The sequence below is a fragment of the Peromyscus maniculatus genome, chromosome 20 (genome assembly GCF_049852395.1).
Source record: "Peromyscus maniculatus bairdii isolate BWxNUB_F1_BW_parent chromosome 20, HU_Pman_BW_mat_3.1, whole genome shotgun sequence".
NCBI lineage: Eukaryota > Metazoa > Chordata > Mammalia > Rodentia > Cricetidae > Peromyscus > Peromyscus maniculatus.
Window position 1 is genome coordinate 9,473,381 of NC_134871.1, and position 27,361 is coordinate 9,500,741.

General features: G+C 39.1%; 1 protein-coding gene across 1 annotated transcript in view; it reads left to right on the forward strand.

Moving 5' to 3' along the window:
* Window positions 1-353: 353 nt before the first annotated feature.
* Tnfrsf11b (TNF receptor superfamily member 11b) overlaps window positions 354-27,361 on the forward strand; it is a 60,803-nt gene continuing 33,795 nt past the window's right edge. Inside the window, exon 1 of the mRNA XM_006982392.3 lies at window positions 354-534. The gene's annotated coding sequence lies outside the window, so the exon portion shown is untranslated. The remainder of the gene's footprint in view (window positions 535-27,361) is intronic.

Genomic DNA, 27,361 nt, shown 5'->3' on the forward strand with positions numbered 1-27,361 from the left:
AAGTCTTTTTATTTGTTTTCTTTATGCAGGAAGTTCTTAAAATTCTAGTTCAAACTATGGTGAGGGTTTTTTTTTCACTTTCCTGAAATATCTACATGTGCAGCTCCATGGGTGTCTCAGGGATAGGATGTAAAATATATATATATATATACATTTTTAGCAAAATAGCTTAATTTTTTTACATGTCCCACTATTTGATTTAAAAACCATAAAAATGGCTTTTTCACAAACTTTACAAATTGTAGAAAATGATTTTTTCCTTCTCTATGGAAACCTCATTCCCATTCAACAGTGTTCTTTTCTGGTTGAAGCTTGGCAGGAAGGAGGGGATAAACAACCCAGAATAGATTGCTGGAGCTCCCTGCTCATACACTAAAGCTCAGGCTGAGTCCCAAGATGACGGTTCCTCTGAGGGAGACTCAGTCCATGAAGATATGTGCCTAACTGGGGCAACCATCTGTCTTGAAGGCCACCAGACACCTGAAGGCCTAGAGCGTTGTATATCAAGGCAGCTTTGTGAGACTGAGGACCCAGGTGAGCTTATGGCTTGGATCTTTCTCTCTATTAACGCAGCCGGGAAAGAGGCTGTGGCGCCAGGTTATCGTTTTCTAAAAATGACCAACTGCTGATTACAGCTTAACCAGAACAAAATGTTAGTTTTCTGTTTTTGTTGCTGTTTGTTTTTAAGTAATGGTTTAACAAATTACCCTCTGTGAGCTGAATAAAAGGAGGGGTGTAATATTCTTATCTTCACCTATTCTTCTAAATTAAGTGGGCAGCTGAGTGTATCGTTTAGTAGTAGAGTACTTGACTAGTGTGTATGAGACACTAGGTCTGGTTCACAACACTGCCAAACAAGCAGACAGTGACTATGATATGATGGAAAACAATTTTAAGACATATATTTCAGTAGTTCTTAGTAGATTTGTTACATCATGTTACTGGACCATCCATATACTTCCAAAACATGTTCGTTATTCTAAAAGAGAATGCTGTGTTATTCTATTTTGTGTTGGTAAAATAGAATACTAGGGACTATGCAGTTAGTAAAGGAACACATTTATTTTCAAGAGTCTAGTGCCAAGATGGCAGAAAGCAAAATAGCAGGACAGTATGAGAGAACGTGAGGCAGGCCAAAGTCACTTGGATAACAAGTCTTCTCTTATAATTAATAATGCACATCCACAGTCATGACACCGATCTTTTCATGGGACAGAGCTTTTACAACCTAAGCACTTAGTAGTGTTCCCCACAACAACACAGCTCAACTGAAGATTAAATTTCAAACACACGAACTTTGAGGGACCCACATTCAAATCACAGAAAGACTTAAAACTTATCAAGCCGTTTGTCCCCATTCCGCTCATACAACAGCATCTGAAAAGGAATAATCAGATGTTTTTGCCCACATGGATTTACCATTTTAAGTGTCTGGTGTAAATGGAATTATATAAAATATGTGGTCTTTTTGTGTGGCTTACTTCACATATTAGGTTTCTAAGGTTTATTCTTCATTGTAGCATTAGTTAATCAGTGCTTAATTCCTTTTTGTGGTATTCCTATGTTTTGGCTTCGTTTGAGTCTTTTTCATTTATCTTTTTGACATTTGGTCATCACATTCAGTTCTATTATGCTTTTTTCCCCCTTAGGCCAAGAAATTATTTCTCGGGTGACTTCTGTTCCAGACATGGCTTCTCTGAGTCACAGCCTTAGCTGTCCTGGAATTCATTTGTAGACCAGACTAGCCTGGAACTCACAGAGATCCCCCTGCCTCTGCCTTCCTAGTGCTGGGATTAAAGGTGTGCGCCACCAAGCCTGGCTTCTCTGGTGCTTTTTATAAATATTTCCTTCCATCCATTCTCTGTGTGTTCTTCTGAAAGTATAATTAGCTCATTTGTAACTCTGAGATTTAAACATTTCTCCTACATCTTCCATCACTTTGTTCTCATTTTCTCAGCATAGAACATGCACAGCTCAATTTCCAGCTAGTCTAAGACTTAGCATTATTTTGCATTCATCTTTTTTGCTCACACCATCAACTGAATTTTTTTTAATTTCTAGAAGCAAATCATGACTTTGGAATCTACCTACCCATTTATTTTTCATGGATACAACTTTCTCCACATCCTACTAGCCATAAACTTCTCTTAAAGTTGGATCAGCATTCAGTGTCTCCTCAAATGATGAGTGAGAAGAAGATTGATCTTTGGAAAATATAAATAAAAACTGTTGCACCAAATTGGGAATATGTTGAGTTTGATATCTGAGATCTTTTCAAATTTGAGTTTGAAATCTGAAACCTTCTCTGACTTGAGTAAATGAAAAAGTTCTGTGACATGTTAGGGGCTTTGACATTATATCAACTTATTCTAATTACTTTATTACAAATTATGTGGATAAAACCAGATATTTTGTGATTTCTCTCCCCACAACTATGTGAATATGAGAAACTGAAGTTAAAATTGTGTTGAAATATGCACTAGAATGTCAGGGCCATGAATCCCATTGTATATTTGGCTCTGTACTGTGTGATGAATTTGAAATGAGACAACTCTGCATGGAAATCTGCTAAATCAAGGCATGGATTATAGTTTTTCGGTCCATCTCTTTCTTAAAACTTTCTGTCAAGTACCTTAACTGGAGGCCAGAACTTTTTTATTCGACCCAGAAAGCATTTCAAGGACCATAAGGGGGCAGCACTCCATTTACAGGACTGTGCACTTTTTCATATCGATCTTCGGTGCCCTGAAGTTGTAGGAGTCTAAGATTGACACAGCATTTGTTAGCATTAGCCACCTGAGTACCACGCCAGGCAAAGCAATTTGTCTGCTTTAAGTATAGGAGTATAAATGTATCCCAACTGGAGTCAAAGGAGAATCACTTTACTGTATGCATAGCCGTCAAGCTTATATTCATTTGAAGCAAGAGACTCTTGTTAATCCCACCCCTACTGTGGCATGTTGGAAACAAACTTGTCAGCCCAACTAAGCACAGGCACCCGGGAGGATGGGCTAAGAGGTAGACTTCGAAAGTGACATTTTAAAATGTATCATATATAAACTGCAGGATACAGGGCTACAACTGAATGCTCAACAGCTCATGGTTTTCAACATCAGAATTGCATTTCAATATCAATAGGCGAGACTGGAAAATAAAACAGGAAAGAGAATTATCATTAGACAATATATTACTTGGATTCTGTATAGTAATCAACACACTTTGATGGTAAAGGAAGAGTTAGAAGTTGTGAATGTATTTAGGACAACTGAAGTAAACTAGTTATATGCATTTTTGAAATACAGAAGATAATGAAATATGGGTTCTTTTGCAAAGACAGAATCCAAAGTTTTTGAATCAGTGTTTCTATTGTTAGCCACCTTATCAGCCCTATAAGCCTGTCATTTGACAATAACAGAAAGTCCTGGAAACTTGGCAAGCTCTAGATTACAATATGAAATTTATAATTTGCTGAATTGACTATCTTCTTCCCCCTTCTGTCTGCAAACACTGGCCTCAGTCCTTCCTCTACCTGGGGCTTAGAAAGTTCTCTTTTCTCTTGTCTTGGTGTTCAATTCTTCCTTCTTCATACAACGTCCAAGTATCTTATTGCTCTCTCAGGAAATTACCTTCACTGTACATACTAAGAGGGGATGTATGTATGATAGTGTGAAAAAGAAAGTCTAAGCCACTGGGAAATTTGGAAAACTTTACTGGGGATAGGCTGTTTTCCATGCTTATAGGGTATTCTGTCACCTTTTAGCCTTAATAAGGGTGTCTAAAAGAATTCTCCTGGGCTGCTTCCAATCACTGGATTTACTAAATTCATTGCTGCATATGGTATCTCATAGCAATGGCTTACATGGCACAGTGGGTCACATACCTCCTCTTCAGAAAGGGCGTTTGCAGTGGAAATAAACACACTTAAGATAACAGTCGAGAGAAGACAAAGCAGGACTCGGGCAGAAGGGATTCATAAGGCTGTGTAATTTTGTACCTTACTCTAAAGCTAGAGCAGAATCCTGACTGAAAGAGAAAAATAAAGTCATTTGATTACAAACACTTTTCTAATTATGCACCGACTCCATTTTAATCTTTAAAATCCATTCTGATGTAGTGTTGAGACGTTAATAAAAAGCAAATTGCTTTCATCTTGACCTTCTGTTTTATTGTTTCTTCTCAGCTTTTATTATAGAACCATTATTGCTGTGGAAATGTTAACTTCCTGTTTGTGTTTCTGGAACCCTGAAGGCTATGGAAGTTGGCCAGTTTAGGCTCTATTAGGGAGCTGCCAGAAGAGAAAAAAAAATGGCAGCACTTTTGTTTTATGTTGATACAGTTTGCCAGAGGAAAGTCTATTCATTAAAAGTAAATTGGGAGGTCAATACCCAGAAACAAACTAACTTCAGGCTCATTTATGTTAATTTTGAGAACCTGCGACAACGACAACTAAATAAATATGAATTTGAACTATCTGAGTGAAAGAAAGGATCAAAGAAGAGGAGTGGGACTGGGGAGGGGCATTGAGGGAAGGGGATGATTGGAAACAAAATTTAACACTGCATATGCATGAAATGCCATAATGGAACCTGATTTTATATGCTGACTTTAAAATTAATCCAAACATCCCCCAAAGCACTAAATCCCCCCAAAGAGGTAAAATATGAATCAAATCATTCCCCAAACACTAATGCCTCTCAACAATAGTAGATGCCATTGATGGATAAATTCAGATATTTGCTAGAGTATTTCCTTGTAAATGCCAGTTCTTGGAGAAAAGGTAACAGGACAGCTAATTTTAGCATCTATAATTTTGATTCTATAATTTTATCTAATTTTAAACAGACTCCAATACAAGCTTCTAAACCTGAATTTTACTTTATTAGCTCCAAGAATGGACATGTCTAATGACAAAACCCTCTATGCCCAGTAGCTTGCCACTCAAAGATGTCCTTTCAAGACATTGTCTGATAGAGGCAGTAAAGGGAGATCAATGTCTTTGGGAGGAAGTTTGATCTAAATTAAGGTCATATCTGCCTCTCTGAATAGTCAGAACATAGTTCTGCTTGCCCAGATGACTACAGGGTAAGGAAGAAACCCACATCCTCAACATCCTTGTGTATGTCTTGCCAGATTTCTTTTTTCTTTTACCAAAAAAGTCACTATGCATTTCATGAATGAAATAGGAAGTCATAACTCCATGAAGCCTTCCTTTTAGGGATAAAAAATGGATAATTAAGTATGGTATATAGTGCTTTACACAGTTAAAAATAAACACAAAGAATACAAATGAGAAAGATTAGGTGGCCTCCAGAGAACAATGTTCATATAGTGTGGTTCAGAGAAGCCTCTCTGAAAGGAGACAGGAGAGTTAGGTCTGAATTCAGTGAATGGTCAGGCAAGATGCATCTGGAGCAAAGGGGATCTGAGCAGAATTAAATGCAAAGAAACCCTGAAGTGTGACTGCACCACTGAGTGAAGTAAGGAGGGAAGACAGTCCCAGCATATAATCTGGAGCAAGTATTGGAAGCAAGGTATCAAATGAGATGGGGTAAGGACAGACATGAGGAACACGGAATCTATTGTGACTTAAGTAGGAAACATCAGGAAAATTTGAAAAGTGAAAAGTGGTATGACATGAATGGTCTCTGGTTTTGAAGAATTTCTGCACCTACTGCATACAAATAAACTGGGGGACATGGTAGACATTGATCCAAATGGCACTCAGTAATTTCTGCCTCTGGCATTGCTCTCATTAATCTGCGGCAAGCAAGGATTAGCAGACTGTGGCTTGCTTTTTAGCCTAGAGGATTCAGTGAAGATGATGGGATATTGCTTTCGTGATTCGGGTGCAAGACTAAATTTTCATTTTGTTCTTGTCTTGACTCTGAAGTCTCAGGAAACCACGTTGGAGACATTCACAGAGAAAAGAACCGAGGGCAGCTAGAAATGAGAGCTAGCAGACAACCAGGAATGAAGCCCTCCATCCAGAAATGCTCTTGAGGAACTGAAATTTTGTTTGCAACAATTATAGGACTTCAGGTGAGGCTGTAGCCCTGGAACTGACTTTGATTGCTGTCTCATAGGAAATCTTGATGAAAAGGACTCAGAGAAGCTTGCCCAGATTTGTGACCCATAGGAGGTAAAATAGAATAAAAGCGCACAGGCTACAATAGAATAAAAGTGCATCCTTTCAACAACAACAAATGTGATGCTTTGTTATTGTCAACACATGATTAATGCAGACAGTAAAGACAGATAATGAGAGGTTAGTCACCTAACACTATAACCAAAGAGATATACATCAGTGACCTGGAGATAGTATACGGAGATAATTATGCTTGAAAGAAGTTGGGTTATAAGTTCAGAGCTCATATTTTACTGATATATTAAATGTAAACTATGCAAGGAAGAGTGGCCAACTTTACGGCTAAATCATCTCAAGTTACTTTTTACTGACCTATGGAGGACAAGGAGAGAAGGAAGGATTTGTTTGTTTGTTTTGATTTTAAGCAATTTGTTGGGAAGTAAGGCAGGTTGGAAACACATGTTCTATCTTGGATGTGCCATGCTTGAGATGCCTACATTGCCAAGAAGATTTTTCTGGCTAGAACTCAGGGAGAAATTGCACATTGGATATACAAGCTTGGCGATTACACACCCTGTTCTCACCTTCTCTGTGTGAAATGGTAAATGTAGGTTTGTTCAGCCCTCCAAGACCAAGGAGAAAGTAAAACAGGAAGTGACTCTTCACTAGAATTCCATATGATCAAGAGGGAGGTTAGATGAGAAATCAGAGAAGCCCTCCAGACCATTGCTGAGGCCACTTGTTCCTTCCCTGGCAGGCAGAAGAGAAAACCGTGAATGAGCTCATCATCAGGAATTTGCTTCTAACACATATTCTTTTATTCAAGGAAAATGTAGCTACTGGTGGATATATAAAAGGTGTCACATCATGCCTGGTTGTGGTGATATTCTAATTGTACTGAAATGTGATTTTGATTGTATGTTAATAAATAAAGTTGCCTGGGGATCAGAGCTATTAGAGGCATAGAAAAAGCGTGGCGGTGGTGGCGCACGCCTTTAATCCCATAGATCTCTGTGTGTTCAGGGATACAGCCAGCATTGGAGATATACGCCTTTAAGACCTAGAGGACTGTACATACAGACAGTGATGATGCAGTCACGTGTTTGGGTTTACAACCAATGAGAAGGCAGAACAAAAGACTATGAAAAGACATACACACAGGAAATAGGTCTCTTTTGGAGAGCTAGGACCACCACAGGAGGAAGGGTGAGATTTTAGCTCTGAGATCTGACCTCTTGGCTTTCTCTTTTACATTGGTTCTGTTTTTCTTATTTAATAAGACGGTTGGTTACATTTACATCTGGCGCCCCACATTATCATTTTATAAGTAGGAGGAAAGTGAGAAGGAGACACATAAGTGGTATTAGCCATAAACATATTGTTTGCTTGATCATGAGCATAGAGTGGGTCTGGGATGCAGTAAAGTACTAAGTCTAAGATGATGGAGGTTGGAAGCCTGGGGCTAAGTGATGTTGTGGACCAGAGTTGTCAGAAGCTCCTGATGTACTATCAGGAAATCAGTTTTTCGTGTAACATGGGAGTGATACTCTGGTGTTTTCTTATTGAAACTATAACCAAGAGCTTCCCTGGAAGTGCTAGGTTTCTCTGGTAAAAGCTCTGAAGAGGAGCTGAGTACACGCACACAAAAAGACATTTCAGAGCAGCTATGCGATCTGTTCCTTGTTTGGTGAAAGGATGGTGCATGATCATTAGCATAATAGTGAAGTGCCCGAAGTTCCCACCTCATGTTAAAGGAATGTTGCGTGGTCCTCTATAAAAACTCAGAGGACCTCATTGTTTTCATTTACTTTCATGTGGGTTGAGAAGTTACCTCAACCATGAACATCCATCCCCAGGAATGCTTTTATGGGCACAAATTAACTCATTTAATTCTTATAATGACTCACTAGAGCTTTGTTTTGCTTTGTTCGTTTTTGCGTCTGCCTGGGTTGAACCAAAGGCTTGGTGCATGCTAGACAAGTAGCCTATCCATTGGGTAGGTATATTTTTAATAGGTGAAGTTGAAAGAAGAGAAAGATAAGCAAATTAGGATCAAACAGTTAGCAAGTGGTTGAGCTGAGATTTCTAACCCAGATGAACTCACTGTGTAATATACTACTACTTCACTTGAATTCCTTATCAAGGGGGCTACACTCATCCAAACACTAACTCAACTTCCCCCTCCCCAGCAAAGTCTGAAAATATCTAGGGATGGTCTTAGACCAAATGTTTCTAATGGCAGCAAAGTTGGGAAGACTAGTAGACATTTTTAGTCTGGCTTGGGATTTGGCCATTACAGAGTTATGTTCCAAAAAACTCTCAAAGTTACTGGACTGTAACTTCACTTATAACAAACATCATCTTTATGTTTACTGAGCAAATTACTTGTTCTTTTGGGGTTTTGGTTTCTTTACCTATAAAGCAGACACAATTATAACACTGGAAAAAAAGTGTGAAAAATGTATGTATGGAAGGATGTACCATTCAGCATTATAACACTTTCTGATGATTTCCCACAAGAACAAGAGCAAAGGAAGAGACTTCCTCATGTCTTCTTTTGAAGGAAAAGGAACAGTTGAGAGTATGCTGTGCTCCAGACTGAGCTATACACTCAGTGAATGTCACTCATTCAGTCTTCTGAATGTCACCCAAAAATGGATATTGAGGTTACCAATTATAGATAGCAAAATATAGATCAAACATTTCACCCAAGATCACATGTTCTGCTAGTTGACAGGCTGATATTCTCACAGAAACACTGCGATTTCCACTAGTGTTTTTCCATATCAACCTTCCTGTTTCAGGTTACGTTCATTTTACACCAAGAATACAAAAAGACTGAGTGCTTGGAGTCAATGTGTTTCTCACATTGGAGAAGAGGCTCATTCCTGACTAGTTAGAATTCTTCACTCTTCTTCCCAATGAAATGCTGCAAAAAAATCTAGAATCCCAGATGTTAGGGCTAGGTAATACCTACATGACCCATCCAAATTCAATATGAAAAGATATCCCACTTTAAGTGTCAAAGCCCAGCATATGCGGAAGCAGACAGGCCCACAAAGAAAGCTGTTTGAGAGCTCAGGCCTTAGCCAGGAGACTTATTTGGATCCTCATGAGAATCCACAAAGTTGTTGTTTTCCAGAAAAGAGAGAAAGTGAATAGCCCTTATACGCATTGCATCTCTACTTCTCTGACTGCATTTTGCTACTATTAGGATTTGGCAAAGCTGGTGATAATGTGGCATAGTGGAGCATTAAGGGTATCTGAGTCTAGAGTTGTCAAAGCTTGTGTTTGGAACTCTTCAGTTCAATCCCTTGTGATCTGTGCTCTTACAGGCAGTGCCTCACTTGTCCACTGTACTCTTCCTGTCTCTTCTGGAAGAACTTGTGACTATTTAAGTAGGGCAGTGGCTACTTAACTAAGTTGGGATCCATCTAGTGGCACCCTGGCATCCATACAATGGCTACTACTCACAGATATCTGACAAGTTTACCTTTCTTATTTGCTGATGATAGAGAATATTCATAGAAATTATTATAAACTTTGCATTCATAACAAAGCTACTTTCTCCATAACAACTTTTAGCAGCTCAGCCACCAGAGGACTACAAATTCATTTGCTGGCTCCCATTCTGTTTTCAACAGAGTTGAGTAAAGTATTTCCCAAATCCTGACATAAAAATGTGCACTTAGCTTGTGGAGGATGAAACTTCAGTTGGTTAGTAACATGTAGCATGTTCTGTGGAGCAAAATATCCTTTCTAAAAATAAAATGTGGATCTGAAAACACTGTCACAAGCTCTTGAATGATTGAAGGGTACCATTAATTCACTAGGAAATTTACTAGAAACCCACTCTTCTGAATGGAAAGCAAATAGTATAGTTCCAGAGATTAGGTGAACCACCACGATCCGTCGACTTCCAACTTCTTTCATTCCAAGACCTCTCTACTTCATACTTTAATTCTCAGAGCCTTGGTTAAAATACGTAGGAAAGTATAGTGTGGATCCTATGTTTATTGTAAGCAGAGCCTGGATGACAATAGCAGTTTGATAAATTTTTGTTAAATAAATGAATGGAAAAAGTTTTGGGGATTTATCACTTAACTGGAATAGACAGCTAGAATTGGATAACCTATGCCTATTTTAATTGCTTACTATCATTGTGATACATTAGTGGTGGGAAAATATGGATATAATATTATCCCATCTTCAATAGGTCACAATTTAGAACAGTGGTTCTCAATGTTCCTAATGCTGTGACCCTTTAATATAGTTCCCCATCTTGTGATGACCCCTGGCCATAAAATTATTTCACTGATACTTCATAACTCTAATTTTGCTACTGTTATGAATCATAATATAAATATCTGATATGTAGGATATCTGATATGCAACCCCCAATAGGACAGCAACCCACAGGTTGAGAACCACTGATTTTGAATGAGTTTATGGGGTTAAATTAAAAGTCATAAGGGCTGGCTTCTTCTGGAAGTTCCAGTAGAGAATCCATGTCTTGTTTCTTAAAGCTTATAGAGGTTTCTGGCATTCCTTGATTTATGGTTCCATCTCTGCTTCTGTTTTTAATTCCTTCTACTGATTGGTATTCTTGCTTTCATCCTTTAAAATTTCTGATTATTAGGTTTGGTCCACTGGCTAATCTAAAATTGTAGCTTTAATTCATGACACTGAAATTGATCAAGCCTGCAAAGTCTCTTTAATCATAAAAAATCAGTATATTCATAGATTCTGACTATTAAAATGCTAATATCTATGAGATATTCCATAATTCAGCTTCCCATAAGATGCTTGGGATTCTGGCACTCTAGAATATTCCTCTTATTGATGTTGAGACTGGGGACCCAGATACACACCTTGGTTTTTTTTTTTGTTTGTTTGTTTGTTTTTGTCTGTGAAACTTATATTCCATTATCAGCAATGTTGAAAACAAACTATTCCATAAAATCAGCTATGGAGAGAGAAAGTATGTGTTGGGTGATTTCTGTCTGTTGCACAAACCAGATGATTCAATGTCTATACCACACATTTTAGGAGAACAAGGGTTTTATTTATAGAGTTTCTATTAATGTCACCTTTCAAATGGCAGCACTGTAAGAGAGTACCATCTAAGATAGATGCTTAGGAAGAACTCAAACTCTGATGAGAATCATTATAGACCCCAAACCCTAAGAGTATTATGTCCCACTCTCATTTGTAAGTAAGAACTACAACATGGATCTACAAGATGGTTCAGCAGGTAAGGTCTTTCTGTCAAGCTTGACAACATGACTTTGTTCCCCAGGACCCACATAGTGGACCCACAAATTGTTCTCTGATTTCCACATGTCACTGTGACACCCTCCCAACCCCCAGCCCTTCTCCCATAAGAATTAAAACAAAACATGCCTAGAGCCCCCAAAATATAAAGGGCTACAATATATATTCAATGTTTTCTTTAAAAACAAACCAACAAAGAAAAAAGAAGTTTATTTAGTGCATGGAAGAAGAGCAATGGGCATTGCTGTAACTGCCTGCCAGGCATCTATTCATAATCCAATTAATAGATGTTCTTCACAAACTCTTACATGGAAGAATATTATTAATTGTCATTTTCTCACCATATCTCCTTATTACAATAATGCTGGAATCCATTCCTCAAAATTTCCAGCCTACAGAAACAAGAAAAAAAAAAAAAAACAAACAAACATCAAAAACAGCCTTTCTTATAACATCAGTAAATTTTTTTGTTTGTTTGTTTGTTTTTGAGACACAGTTTCTCTATGTTGTTTTGGTGCCTGTCCTGGATTTCACGCTGTACACTAGGTTGGCCTTGAACTCACAGAGATCGGCCTGGCTCTGCCTCCCAAGTGCTGGGCCTAAAGACGTGCACTACCAACTGCCTGGCACATCAGTAATTTCTATATGTCACTTATAATACCTTAGTGTTTTACTGGTGTCATCCAAATGGACTCTAATATTCTCAATACTAATATAACTAAATTAAACCATGAATATAGGGCCTGGAGAGATGGTGTAGTAGTTAAAAGTACTTGTTCTTTCAGAGGGCCTAACTTTGGTTCCCAGCACACATAGCAAGTAGCTCACAACTGCCTGTAACTCCTACTCCAGGGTGTCCAATGTCCTTTTCAGGCCCTAGTGAGCAACCCCTCACACACAGTTGGCATTGCATGAACACAAATACACAAACATGCACATAACTAAAATGAAGTCTGAAGAAAAAGAAATACAAACCTAACATTTATAATACTAAGTAACAAAAACAAACCCCATAGAAATCACAAATTTAAACAGTACTGTGATGTTGTGAACAATTAAAGATGAGCCAGGCTCCTCCAATCCTTCATGGTCCTACCTGCTCTGTTAGAACATGCCTATGCATTCATGAGAAAATCAGAGCAGAAAGGTGCCAAGAATAAAACTCTAGAAAAACAAACCATGGAAAATGCATTGTGGTTGAAGTTAAATAGTCCCAGCCATTAAAAAAAAAAAGCCAAACATATTCAAAGAAGAACAGCAGTAAGTAACTAGATGTTCATCTCTAATATTTTCCATTCTCTGGGCAAGCTCTCACAGTTTTGCAAAAGGATTCAACAGGCTCAAAAGAATGGAGAAAAGTCAGTTTAAAGGATTTAAAGTATGCTGTGACAACATTAATATTTTCAAAACTCCCTACATGACTTTATAGAAGCTATACTACATAGTTAAATGGTTTCACCCCTCCTAGCAAGCTGGCCCATTTCTTCTTTTAGCCTATTTGTGACATTCTTTGTACTATTGGTATAGTCAACAAATAACTTTTTTATTTGTTGTAGAAAAGCAAAGCAAGAAATTTTACATCTTCTAAATGTTTGCTTGTGAATGCAGTTGATTTTTAAAAATGGACCAATTTGGTGTCCTCTTCTGCTTCCTTGTTTTGAGTTTCAATCTGTAATCAACAGACAGTGGGTACTTTATTAGGGTTTACTAAACCATTTCCACATCCCAGGAGTCATTTTACAGGCAGTTGTTTTCATTAAAAGGGCACACACGATCTTTTCAGCGAACTTCCACTTCTTAAGATCTGGTCATTTTCCATTTAACTCAACTTTCTCCCTCATTTGATTGCAGATTATATAACTGCTGCCAAATTAGACACAGTATTTTAAAAAAAAATACCACCACTACTCCTCAGGATGTTGAATTAGTATTTCAGTTTAACTCCCACTAGAAATGTCAATAGCCATTCATTCAAGTGATGAAATTAAATTTATTTTTTCTCCTGACCATGGCATGGGAAGAATAGCTGATTTCATCACTCATTGGCCTGACCTCATATTGATTTTCTATTTCCATGATAAAGATTTCCAAATCACAGAATATCCATTGAGTTTCTACAATGCAGAAAGCAGTGCTCTGCCGGGTTCTGAGCATGGGATCAAAGAGATGGTGCTGGATGCCCACCCAGCAATCATCCCACATGTTCCTTCACACACATGCTTCCTCCTAGTGAACAGCCTCTGTCATCTAACAGAGGCAGAAATACCCAGTGAACCCTTTGCCAGACTCACTTGCACTTAGAACATGGGTATGTGTTCCAGCTATTTTAACAGATAAAGGGAAATCTGCTGAGACTGGGGTGAGAAGTGGGGAAACTGAGGAAAGAGGAATGCGGTTCTTCTGTTTGGTAGAGAGAATTTGGAGAAAGCTGTTCTTCTTTGGGGTGTGTGTGTAGAACTGTATAAAAATACTATGCTGACTTAATAATTGGACTTTTCTTAACAGCCAGGTAAAATTCCATTGTGTATCTATGCCACATGCAAGGAAATGGATGGGAGAGTGTGAGGGAGAGAAGGGAACTGGGGAAGATGTATGGAGCAAAACAGCAAAAACAAATTTTGCTTGGAAAATGTCATGACATCATGATGAAACCCAGTTCTTTGTAAACTAATAATAAATAAATAATAATTGAAAACAGCTATGTCAAGAGTCATCTTTCAATCAAAAAGGAAAAGGCTTCAGAAGAAAAGCCAACAATGGAGAGCTAGAAAGAACATGATTCTCAATGACATTTTGAGCCATTGGAATCCCATTTGAGTTTAGAATTTCCCTCCCTTAGTGGAAATATAGTTGCACCTACAGAGTCTGCCTTTGCTTAAGAAGTTTGCACCTCTGCTGTGGAAGGCATCCCATGAGATGGAACTTCCTAGTCATCCCTTTCCTTTGTAGTGCAGTTGGGATGTCAATGCCTCACTGTATCTCTTTGCTAGACCTTTTAATGCATTCCACATCAATCCCATTCCATCAGAACTCAAGAAGAACCAACTATTCTTTTATTTCAAGTTTCCATGGTCCTGTGACTTATAAATGTCCTGTGATCTCCAAAAATCAATACCAACAAAATCCTTGGGTTTTCAGACTTCTATCTCCTATCCCTAAAATTCATTGAAAGATCATCTACTTAATGTGACTGTTTGTGCCACATGTTGGTGGCTAATGGATTTGTGTGTGTCTTTTGTAAGGATAAGTGAGTACAGGGCCTGGTCCTTATGTAAAAAGATGATGATAGTAGTTGAAGCAGGGAAGATTTTACTTCATATTACACTGAAGTCATCATTTTACTCCTTTTTTCAACATCTTAAAATATGTAACTGGATGAATTGTGTTTTTTTTCTTTATTAACTTCTTTATTAACTTAGCATACAACAGCTCTATGTAACTAGAGTTTTCCTGCCTTGCCCACAGTCAGGACAAATCTTTGTCACCCACCAGTCCCACAGCCGCTCAGACCCAACCAAGTGAACACAGAGACTTATATTGCTTACAAACTGTATGGCTGTGGCAGGCTTCTTGCTAACTGTTCTTGTAGCTTAAATTAATCCATTTCCATAAATCTATACCTTGCCACATGGCTCGTGGCTTACTGGCATCTTCACATGCTGCTTGTCATGGTGGTAGCTGGCAGTGACTCCTTCTGCCTTTCTGTTCTTTCTTTTCTCCTCTCTGTTAGTCCCACCTATATTTCCTGCCTAGCCACTGGCCAATCAGAGTTTTATTTATTGACCAATCAGAGTAATTTGACATACAGACCATCCTGCAGCAGCTCTACAATAACTATTCATTAAAGGGATTGATAAGTCTTGTATTTAAGTGTTAAAGCTCAATACCATCATTGATATCTATAATGTTTTCCCAATTAAATGGGTAAGTATGCTGAAGATTAGGGAAATTATGTAACCATCAGATGTGGTATTGTATTCCCCCAAATATTGTGTATGCTAATAAACTTATCTGGGGTCAGAGACAGAGCAGCCACAATCTTAAACATAAAGGATAGGCAGTGGTAGCACACGCCTTTAATCCTAGCATTCCAGAGGCAGAAATCCATGTGTTCAAGGATACAGACAGGCATGGTGACTCATCACGCCTTTAATCCCAGAAAGCAAGCCTTTAATCCCAGGGAGTGGTGGTAGAAAGCAGAAAGGTATATATAAGGTGTGAGAACCAAAAACTAGCATTTGGCTGGTTAAGCATTTGGCTGGTTAAGCATTCAAGCTTTTGAGCAGCAATTCAGCTGAGACCCATTCTGGATGAGGACTCAGAGGCCTCCAGTCTGAGGAGACAAGACCAGCTGAGGATCCGGTGAGGTGAGGTAGCTGTAACTTGTTCTGTCTCTCTGATCTACCAGCATTGACCCTAATAACTGGCCTCGGGTTTGATTTTATTAATAAGACCTTCTAAGATTCCCTCTACAATCAGAATTTATACAATAGGAACAAAGCCAGTTGCATCACTGTGGCCTGCTGTCTCCTAGTCTATTGCTCGTTTTAGTTTCCTGAAAGCAATCTGTGTGTTGTAATCTAGTCAATATAAAGGATCCCTGCAAGTAAAGCTGTCTTAATGACATATTGCTATACTTACAGAGCAGAACATTGCTTAACCCCCATTGGTATAGAGTGAGAAACTATGGAGCAGGCATCTCTAAATGGGATGTCTTTATGAAAAACCTCCCCCAAAGACTCAGGGATCCATGTGGAAGATGATGTAGAAAAATATAAGGGGCCAGAGGTGATGGATGACCCCAAGGAAATAGCTTCTTCCACACACCATAGGACTAATACACATAAGAAATTATAGAGACTATGACAGTATGCACAAGACCTGCACGGATTCAAACTAGACAAAATCTCATCACTGAAAAGGTGAATGTACACAAAGCTCTACCCTAAACCAGGAAACTATTTGCAATTGATACTTGCTGGGAAAGAGAAATCGGTTTTCTCCAATGGAGTGTCATTGGGTATATCAACCACACCACAAGGTGGACCAAGGAGTAATTGACAATGCAAAATGGACTCCATATTTTTCATGTGTATTTTCTGTTTTGTTTTGGTATTTTTTCCACATATTGATTTCCCTTTTTATTATTTTTAGTTTGTTTTTATTTTTCCTATTTTTTTCTTGAAAGAGAGAGACATGAATTTGGGAAGGTAGAGAGGTAGGTAGGGTCTGGAAGGAATTGAGGGAGGTGAAATAATATGATCAAAATATATTGTATGAAAAAATTAAATAAATATTAAAAGATAATTGTATGAGTGTATACAGTTACCAATGTCCTACTTAGATATGAGAGACAATGTTTTGGATTATGATAGTCAGGATTGCTTAGGGTGTGTGCCATGCAGCCTATGGCCACGATACCTAGATTTATGATCTTTATTTATCTGATGTCAGCTTTGTTATCTCCTTAGAGAGCTCCTCCCTGACTTTTAAATCCAAATTTGAAAAGCACTCCATTTATTTTCTCCACATCACTTTCAATATTTTCACTCCTCTCAACTCCCCACAGATAATTACACATTTGTTGGCTGGAAATGTACTCTGGGGTAGAACATTGACCCTTTGATTCCAATACCACAAAACAAAATTATATGTTTGCTTTGTGTGTTTCCCTGTTTGCTTGCATCTCTTCCCAAAGGGCAAAACTATGCCTATTCTGTTCCTCTAAATCCAGCCCTTCACAGCACTTTCAATGCACAGTAGGCATACAATACCTATTCAGCCACCTGTTAGTTAGATAATATTTCAAATGACAGCAGATGGAAAGGTGAAAAAAATCAAGCAAAAATAATGCCCTTTGGGGGCTTCTAATCCACTATGAGAAAACAAGAAATAAATGCGTAAATAAAACTAAACATATTTGAGGAATATCAGAAGCCACCATTTCAAAGATGCACCATAGACTTTACATTAAATAATGAAAACGGTATCTCAGTTCTGCCCTGATGTTGTTATTGACATTTTGATGCATACTAAATCTAGAGACGTGCAAAACACAAGTAAAAGGGCATCTTAAAATTGATGAAATACAACAGAGTACATTTTACATAGTGATGTGGTAATGAGAAATATACAGATAGGTAATATGTAGCAAGAGAGAGTACCATGCGTTGATGAATGAATTATATATAGTAGTAAGTTATCAGAAAAAAATAGACATTTTGACCAGAAATCAACCCTTTATTCATGTGGCACATTGTGACTTTAGTGGCAGATACAGCCTTACCCCAGCTATGGCAATCTTTATTCTGTGGACTGGAACAATTTTTTGAGGCTCTGTTTGCTAATTTGAAAACCAGCAATATTTACCAAAGCCACTGAATTTAAGAGAAATTCTGTATATGGATGTTTTAATTATTTCCATGATTTTATTACATAACTTCAGAAATGAACTTCATTTAAATTCTTTAAAAATTAAAAAAATAATTAAAATATAAATACAGTATTTCTTCCTTTCCTTTCCTTTCCTTTCCTTTCCTTTCCTTTCCTTTCCTTTCCTTTCCTTTCCTTTCCTTTCCTTCTTTCCCTTCCTTCAATCCCTCCCACGTTTCCCCAACTCCGTCTCAAATGGATGACTTCTTTTTCATTGACCACTGTTGTTATAGACACATACACTATATGTTAAGTCTCCTTAATGTTGTTGTGTGTATATGATTTTAGGGCTGACTACTTGATAGTGAATACAAATTAGTGGGCACACACCTATGAAAAACTAATTTTCACTCTCTTACTTGTCATTAGTAGCCTATAGTTCTTTGTCTAGAGGAAGGGTTTCACATCCGCATGTCTTTTCAGATCTTGCTTAGGTAGCCATATTGATGAAGTGCCATGGATGTATATTCCCTGTCATCTCTAAGAGATCTCACAGGTGGATTTGAGGTCCTCTCACTTTTACATTCTTTCAGCCCCTTCTTCTGAGATGTTCCCAGAGACTTGGGTGTGAGAATTGTGTTGGAGATGTATCCATAGGGCTGGGCACACCACAATCAGTTGTCCTCTGCGTTTTGACCAGTTGTTTTCTGTAATGGTTTCTGTCTGCTTCAAAGAGATACTTCTTTGATGAGGGGTGAGAGGTGCAACTATTGGTGTGCATAAGGATAAGTTTTAGAATATAGTCATGAATTATGTTCATCTAGTAAAGTCATTTTAGTGGGTTCTTCTTTAAGATTCATGACCTCAGCACCAGGAGTACTTGGCTAGGTTTCTGGTACCAAGCATGTTTTCCCTTCTACTGAACAGACCTTAAATCCAGTTTAATAGGTTTGCTGGCTACCACCAAAATATGAGTGACACTATGGAACCTTCAGGAACAGCTTGCCATGCTATTCATTGTTGTGGTTCATAAGCATCGCATGGGTAAGAATATCGATTGCTTCTCTCCTTTGGTAGCTTGTGGGGCACCTTATGACACCATGAAAGCTAGACCTCAGGGAGGCAGCTTTCAGGTTAAATCCAGTCTAACTTTCCAAGTACTGTGACTGAAGTATGTGCTGTCTTCCACAATAGTGACACACCTTTAACCTCAGGGAAGTAACCTAGGGCAACAGCAATGGCTTACATTATTTTGGGAATCTCTGAATCTACCTTGACCAACAACTTGAAGTTTCTTGTACCTAGTTTGGTGGTTCAGACTTTAACCCCAGCACTTCAGGAGCAGAGGCAGGTGGATTTCTATTAGCCAGATTACCTTTGCCTACATAGTGAGTTTCAGGCCAGTCAAGGCTATGTAGTGAGACCCTGCCTTAAACAACAACAATAATAGCAGCAACAATAGCAATAGCAACAGCAACAACAACAAAACCCTCTTCATGTCAGGTTGAGATGTCCTCCCTACTACATGGACCCCCATAGCACTCTTCTCTATTTATATTTGTAAAGAATCTTTCCTCCACTAAACAATTTTTCCTTTAGCATATGAACTTTGACTTATTCATAGCCAATGCCTGGCAGCTAGAAGGTCCCTATAATATTTGTTGATTGAGCAAAAAAATCAATTTGAGTAAGCCAGTTACAGAACAACAACTGGTAACTGTTGTAGTCCAACTCATGCAATCAGAGGACACGACAGTGTTTTCCAGAGGCTAAAGGGTAAGAGAGTAAACTTTTTCAATTGTATTCATTGATATGTGTCAAGTAAGTTCTAGTGTATGGCAACAAAGCATAGCACTTATAATTAATTAGCAGCACTATAAATTGGAGTAAGTTCAAGATCTGTTAAGTAGGGAGAATGCATGCTAAGTTTTTTTCTCACTATAAAAACAATCTCAGAGGAGATCTTGAGAGGTATTGGGTATGTCCATTCCCCTGATTGTACAAACTGCTCAAATGGCACACAATAAGGATTTTCAATTTTTGCGTATTAATTATGCCTCAACAAAGATGCTTTATCAATCTGAATTGTTGCATTTGTTCCTAGTAAATGGAACATTTTCATTACTGCCTTTGAAATGCGTGGAGGCATCCATCCATTCACTCAACTGAAGCCTCACTTGAGAACTAAGTGGCAATAGCTTTAAAGGAGAACGTTGTTGTTTTCTGCAATACACAGGAAAATCCTATGGAATACGTAGACAAAGACTCATCTTGGGCTTTCCCTATCTTTACCACAGGAGGTGCCCCTTCCTGGGGGGGGGAGGATTTGCATTTGCTATCTGTCTCAGCAACCCACAATCAGTGGCTAACCTTACAAGGTTCTAAAGAGACTGAGACGATTCTTCACGCTCTTGTGAGAGTGCCAGAATTCACATCCTCCACCCTACTCCAGTGTCTAGTTCTTAGGTAATGCAAAACAACATGGGGATGACTAGTTTTCAAGCCTTATTTAGACTAGCATGGCTTGTAGAGTATGAGCTCAGCCTTAAGCCCACTAATGACATGCCAATTTGCTCAACGCTCCTCTAAAAATGACTTAGCTATTTTTCTATCTTAGGAACTGAGTAGGACATTAAAAAAAAATCCAAACTCAAATTCTTGTTGAAATCTTGATGTCTCTCTACGCAAAAATAACCTTTTTTTCTGGATTCAAAGGTCAAAAACACTATTAGGAAAAAAAAAAAAAAACCAACTTTTCAAGGAGGATTCAAATTCAGCCAACCAGGTGGCAAAATCAACACCACTTTGATGCAGAGGGGGTGCTGCCCAAGAAGCAGAGCTCAGCATAAGACAACCCTTGTCTTCTGTGACAGGTTGGAACCTGTCAACTTCTTATTTTATTGAGAAGGTCAGGTGCTTAGGTAATCATATGATAGTTATCAATCTATAGGAGCTGTGGAAATGTTATCTTTTACCTTGCAATTTAGATGACAAACTGATACCATGCATGTAAAGATAGGATTATAAAGTAATACTTTATGAAAAAGTATGTCACTTTTTTATCTTTGTGTGCTTATGAATATGTGTGTGCATGTGTGTGTGTGTGTGTGTGTGTGTGTGTGTGTGTGTGTATGTGTGTGTGTGTGTGTGTGTGTTTGCAGTTATATATGTGCCTAGAAGTTATGGACCACTCCAGTGGTCCATAATATTCACCTTCCACCTTGTTTGAGAGTCCTTTGTTTGCATCTATGGACACCAGGCTAGGTTGTCTGCAAGTGTCTGCAGATATTCCCATCTTCACTTCCCATCTTGTTTCAGGAGTGCAGGGATTAGGAACACGCCTGATGCCATGCCCAACTTCTACATGATTCTGGGGATCTGACCTCAAGTCTTGATATTTGCATGGCAAATATTTTACTCACTGAGCCATTTCTCTAGCTAGGAGATCATTTCTCCCATTCAAGTGCTAAGTAGGTCTGACCCTCCTTAGCTCCCTAGATCAGAAGAGACCTGGCACCCTACAGACTAGAAACAGAAACCCAGTCTAATTCCAAACAAGTAGTTTTGCAGAATGGGAGAAATCTTGTCCACAGTCATCTATAATGTCTGGTGTCACCCATCTCAGGCATCCTCTTGAAGGGCACAACCTCTTTGTCTTTATGTTCTAAGAGCAATGGGTTTGACATAAGTAGGTAAAATGAGGTACATTTCTGCTTCTTTAAATACCACACAGCCTTGATAACAGGAAAAACTAATATGAAATATGGGGGGGGGAGATTAGTTTGCAAATGATGTCTTAAGCTGATATCTGTGGTCAAAATCTTTGAACCTCTACTGCCCAAAGAACAATAGAAGCTATTGTTAGCATCATGTGTTCTTTCCCTGAGAGCCTTCTTTCTTTCTCCACAGTGTCAAACATTAGTGATTATGACCTCTCTCAGCCTTGTCCATTTTCCCTTCAATGGAACCACATCCCCCAAATAACCTGCCCCTTCTTCACCAACGGTTATTCACCCGCCCCATACCCATCCACTCCTGGACCATGAGTAATCTTTCTTCTGTTTGGGGGTACATTCCCTTCTTGTGTCCCACTCAAAACTCTGCTAGCTCTTCAAAACAAATGTTTCTCATGAAGCCTTAACATATGCCATTCCCATTTAATTTCAAGTATGCCCATCTTATCTTCTAAACTCTTTATATAATAGCTCTGTGTTTATGCTATCTGACCACGACAGCAAGGAATGGTGGCTCCCCCAGAGTCAGTACAGGACTCACCCAGACACCAAATTCCTAGCACAAATGAGATTTAGTACCCTGGAGGGAGAGGGAGGAGGGGAGTGGTGTATAAAGACCAACAGCAAACACCAAGCAGGTGGGGCGGGTTTTTTGTTTGTTCGTTTTTCTGTAGGACTGGGTTTTTCAGGAGGAAAAGGGGGAGTCTGTGCTGGAGTGAGTTGGTAAATCCTGATGGGACATATTAGGCAAATAATGAATTTTGATTGTCCGTCCTTGGTGTTTTGTCTCAGTAATGAGTCAGTGGCCAAATAAGGGAATGGACCTTGGGGTCTAGCTTTAGGAATGTAACAGTTTTTAGCAAGGGAGAGGGAAAGGGGTAAAAAGGCAAAACCCCTCAGCACCGTGTTTACCACACTAGGATCTGTTAGAGAGCCCTTCAGCTACATTTATGAATCTTTCTGGAAAGCACGGAACAGGCTAGAGAAAATTCTGAGGAGGAGATCGGATAAGAGGTGAGGAGCATACACAGACACCCAACAGATGCATGGGGACAAGTAAGAGGACTCTGCGTTGCAGGCACCTGAGGACACTTATGTCCTCCTAAGTGACTTGACTTTCAGGCTCCAGGAATGAATTGTGTTTTATGAATCCAGTTTTCCCTGCTAAGCAAGTGGGAACTGTAGGATGGTTAGTCTTTACAATCATAAAATTTTCCTGGGCAACGACCTTGGCAGCTGTTTTGACACAGCACCAAGTACAACCACTCTCTAATAACTCAGCAATACATTTTATTGAAGACAGGGGACCTAAGGTTTTTTCAGGCAGTGTTTAAAGTGCTTCATGCATTATTATTATTATTATTATTATTATTATTATTATTATTGGCAGAGAAGTTACAAAAGGTGAGCACTGACATTATCTTCTTCATTTTCAAGATGGAGAAGTGGAAGCACAAAGAAATAGGATGGAGCTATTGAACGAGTGAGCCAGGTTGCAAAAGCAAGCAATCTAGCTTCATAGCCTGAACTCATGAGCCCTACATCCTATGCTTCTTGGTCTACCAAGTCCCCAGATAGCTGGATTCCATAGGCAACTGCACTGCCAGGTCTCTGTCCCACGTTGTCCAAGCCTTTTCTTACACCTATTGGTTTAAGAACAAAATGTAAGAGGTCACACATATAAAAAAAAAAAAAAAAATCCCCTCTTCCACACTTCCCCCCCGGGGCTTGCTGTTGGAACTTCTGCTTTTCTGTTCTTTCATCTCCCCTACAGTTAACAGCCACTAGTGCAAGGGCCAAGCTTCCTACAAACACAAACCGCGGTAAGTACCAAGCTGTTAGGACTCCAAGAAGCTCCTGAATCAGTCACTGTTTGCTGCTTCCTCTAACAAATATCTCTTTGAGATTCTCGAGTGACTCAGTCACACATCCCACACCTGCCGGGTAGAATCAACGGCCCCAATCTCTGAGCTGCCAGGAAGCACACAATTCCAAAGGGTAAAAACCAGCTACGGACCAGGCTGGAGTAACGATGTACTCGGGAGTAGAAAACAACCCTCATTTATATAACGTGGAAAATTCGGTAGCCTGGAGAGGAACCCTGGAAAGATAAATATTGAAGTAGGAGAAAGGATGACGCAACAAGGTCGCTATTAACAGGCGTACAAACTTCTCTTTGGAAGTGAATAGCCGGGGCTGGAGAGGTGGCTCAGTGGTTAAGAGCGCTTCCTGAGACCTGGGTTCTGTTCCCAGCAATCCTGTCAGGTCCCTCACAACCTTTGTATGCATAACACCAGTGCCAAGAAATCTGAAACCCTTAGCCTCCTCCAGAACCCCCTCACATGTGGCACACGCTCTTCAGAAACAGTGTCTTCCACGCACAACAGGACGCTGCTGTTCACATACGAACTCCCAGAACTATGGGACCACAAAAGACCTGAACAGGTTCAAACCAGACAAATACCAGCCCTGAAACGCAAAAGCAGACACAAAGACATGCCCCTAATCAAGAAGCTATTTGTCATTGATAGCCATGGGGAAAGGGAAAATCAGTTTTCTTCAGTGGAATGTCACTGGGTATCTCAGCCACACTCTACAGCAGACCTAATACCTAGGAGTAGCTAGCTGCTCAACACAAAACAATCTCCGTGGTTTTTTGAGTATTTTGTTTTGTTATATTTTTTGTCTTATTGATTTTTTTGTTTCTTTTTCTTTTTTCTTTTTCTTTTGAGACAGAGAAAGAGAGAACATAACGTTGGGTGGCTAAGGAGGTGGGGAAAATCTGGGGGAAGTTGAGGAGGGGAAGGAATATGATAAAAATACTTTGTATAATTTTTTTAAAAATCGAAAGTGCATTATATAGGTCTATAAATTTCTTAAGTAATTAAAAATAAAGAAAATTGTAAGCCCCCAAAACCTCTAAACAGCAAAAATTCTCATGTCATTCCCAATCCATTTCCCCTCTGGATCATAGGCTGTGAACTTTTTGAAACTGCATGAGAAGTTGGTATGAACCTACATACATTTTTTTCCCCCTGGGCAGGGGACCTCTCATTTTCAGACTTTATCTTGCTACGAAAATATTTTTGCCACAAACTGACTAAAGTTGAAACAAATACTTCAGCCTTTGTGAACCCAGTCTTTGGTCCCTCTGTGCAAAATGCTCCCAAGTAGCTGAGAAAGTCAAGTATTCCTTTGTCTTTTTTGGAACCCATCCCAGCAAGAGAAGTGACCTGCCTTTTTGGAGAAGAATGCCACGCCCAGATAGCACCTACCAGACACCAGGCGGTGACCTTGACTTTTCTCCGGTTCCCCTCTGCTCACATTCCTAGTCCTCAAGCAGTGCCATGTGGTGCCCAGAGTAATATGAACCATCACGGGAGATTTCACTGGGTCTGAGGAGGAGTGGTAATGACAGAGATTGGTGTGCTTTTCATTTGTGCATTGTTTATAGTCGTCCAAGCCAACCCCTATCTTCCTCTCTTTCCCAGACCCTAGCCTGGGCTATTTTCTGCTCACAAATCACTTCCTGCTCACTTCTCTGTTGCCCTCCATTCCTCCTTCCATTCTCTTCCCCAACCCTCTCCCTGTCGATCCTACATAGCCCAGTTTGATCTGGAAATTGGAATTGTTCTGCCAGAGTCTCCAGAGAGCTGGAATTACGGGCTTGTTCCACCATGCCCTCTTGTTTTTTATGACCATCATACATTTTAAAACTCTTGATTACAAGCGCTCTGACCTTGTGTGCACTCTAGTCAGGTTGAACTACTCTCCACAAGGATGGCGTTTGATTTATTTGTGATGTCTGCTCCTCTGGGAAGAAACTACATGTCTAAGAGCCAGTCAGTCAGTCTTGCAATACCACATGCTTTGTTTCTTACTGATACTAAGTGGGCCCTTGTTGTGGAAATTATGGTTATTAAATTATACATTTTTAGAAGGGGAAATATTGTCTGCAAGAGACAAAAGTTGATATTAAAAGTCAAAGAGGGTTAAAAAACCAGTCAGAAGCAACCTCCTGACTGCAACGATAAAGTATGAACATCTGAACCGGGCAAATCTTATTCCCTAGTGTTTAAGTGTCTCAAGCTCTACCAATCAAGCCAGCCAGGCAGCCTACTCCTTAGTATTTATTGCATTAAGTTAAATGAACGTTTTCTCCTATGTGGGTAATAGTAGCCAGAAATGTGGTAAACACTGGCTTAAAGCACTTTCACATCTCCTAAGCCTGTGTCCAAATGCAGAATGCACTCCCCGCCCTCCCGCCTCTTTATTTTTTAAAATCACTACTTGAGGCTTGATTTTCAACTGTCCAGGATTCTATCCCGATTCTAGAAATACTGGTTTGTTTAGTGGAGGCACTGTACTTGCATTCTTCTACTGGATCTTCTTACATTTGAATCACTTCATCTGTTTTGCATAACTTTCCAGTAGAGGAAAGCTCTAACTTCATCGAAGTTATTAACTCACATGGGGTCACAATTTGGGAACTGATTGCTAATAAGTATATGTGAATATGCACATCTCTCTAATAAGTGAAGCTAATCTTTACTTACTTCTAACTCTTGGATGCTCCAAAGATATCCCAAACACTTTGAGGTTCTGCATAATGAAATTAATCGAATTTCAGCTTCAAAAAAAAAATCTTTCCATCTAGTAATGGTGGCAGAGATAATGAGAAACATAGACTCTGAAATTAGACTGTGCGGCCCCAAATCCAGCTGCTCACAGTCTGTAGGTTAGCTAACTGCTCTAGACATACTCTTATCATCACAGAAAAGCAAACAACAGTATCCATGTCAGTGTGATACATGTAAAATACTGATGCAGCATTTACAGACTGTGAGCATTCAAGATGCTATTATTGTTAGGAAAAACAATAAATACAATGTATATAGAAAATAGATAGATACTTTAAAAAGGTCCCAGATCTTCACCTCTTAGTATATCTTCCTATTAGTTTGCTTTGTTTATTCTTACTTGGTTTGTTTGTTGTGTTGGGAGCAGAACTCAAAGCCACATGAATGCTAAGCAAATGCTTTACTGTTGAGCTGTGTCCCCAACCCGTCTTAGCATTTTTGTTGTTGTTATTGTTGTTGTTGTTTAAATTGACAAGTAAAAATTATATGCATTTGTATTATACCATGCAATGTCTTAATACATATTTGCACTGTATAATAGCCAAATCAAACTAAGCTTGTCTAGCTCTTCAAATATCTATTAGTTCTTGGGGATGAAAACATCCAAAGTACTTTTTGGGAAGGCAGTGTATCAGCTGCTCACTTTTGTATTTAGTTTTGAAAGGCCCTTCTGTCCATTTTGAGTGTTAATTAAAAGTAGGATCAAGGAAGTTAACTGTCATTGACAGCTAGAGAAACTTCAGAGTGCTTTAGGACTCATCAGCTGTTACGAGATTTGGTACTGCTAGACTCCTGATGCAGTATGTACAGACTTATTTAATGACTAGAATATCCATTTTCAAAAACAAAAACTCAGAGGCTGGAGACACTGAGAGACTCATAGTGACTTCACCGAAGACATTTTGGTTATAAATGATGGAGCTGGAACTCATTTTTCCAACTCTCAGGAGCTGAGGGTTTAATGAGGTTAGTCCTGGTGTGGGCTACCCAGTGGTCCTTCTGCTTCATGTTTTACATTTCTATCACAGGAAGTAATCTTTGGGCCTGTGCATCAAACTAGTTCACTCATGATTAGGATATATCAATAGCTTCCCACTGTCTGTGGAAGAAGTGGTCAAAGTTTGAGTTGAGCTACAGGCTTTGAATATCCAGTAGATACCAAGTAAGCATTTTCTGAATAAATTAGCAGTGTTTTTATGCTTAGATTGACTTTATCTTCCATTTTGTTTATAGCGTCTATTCATTGAACATTAGAT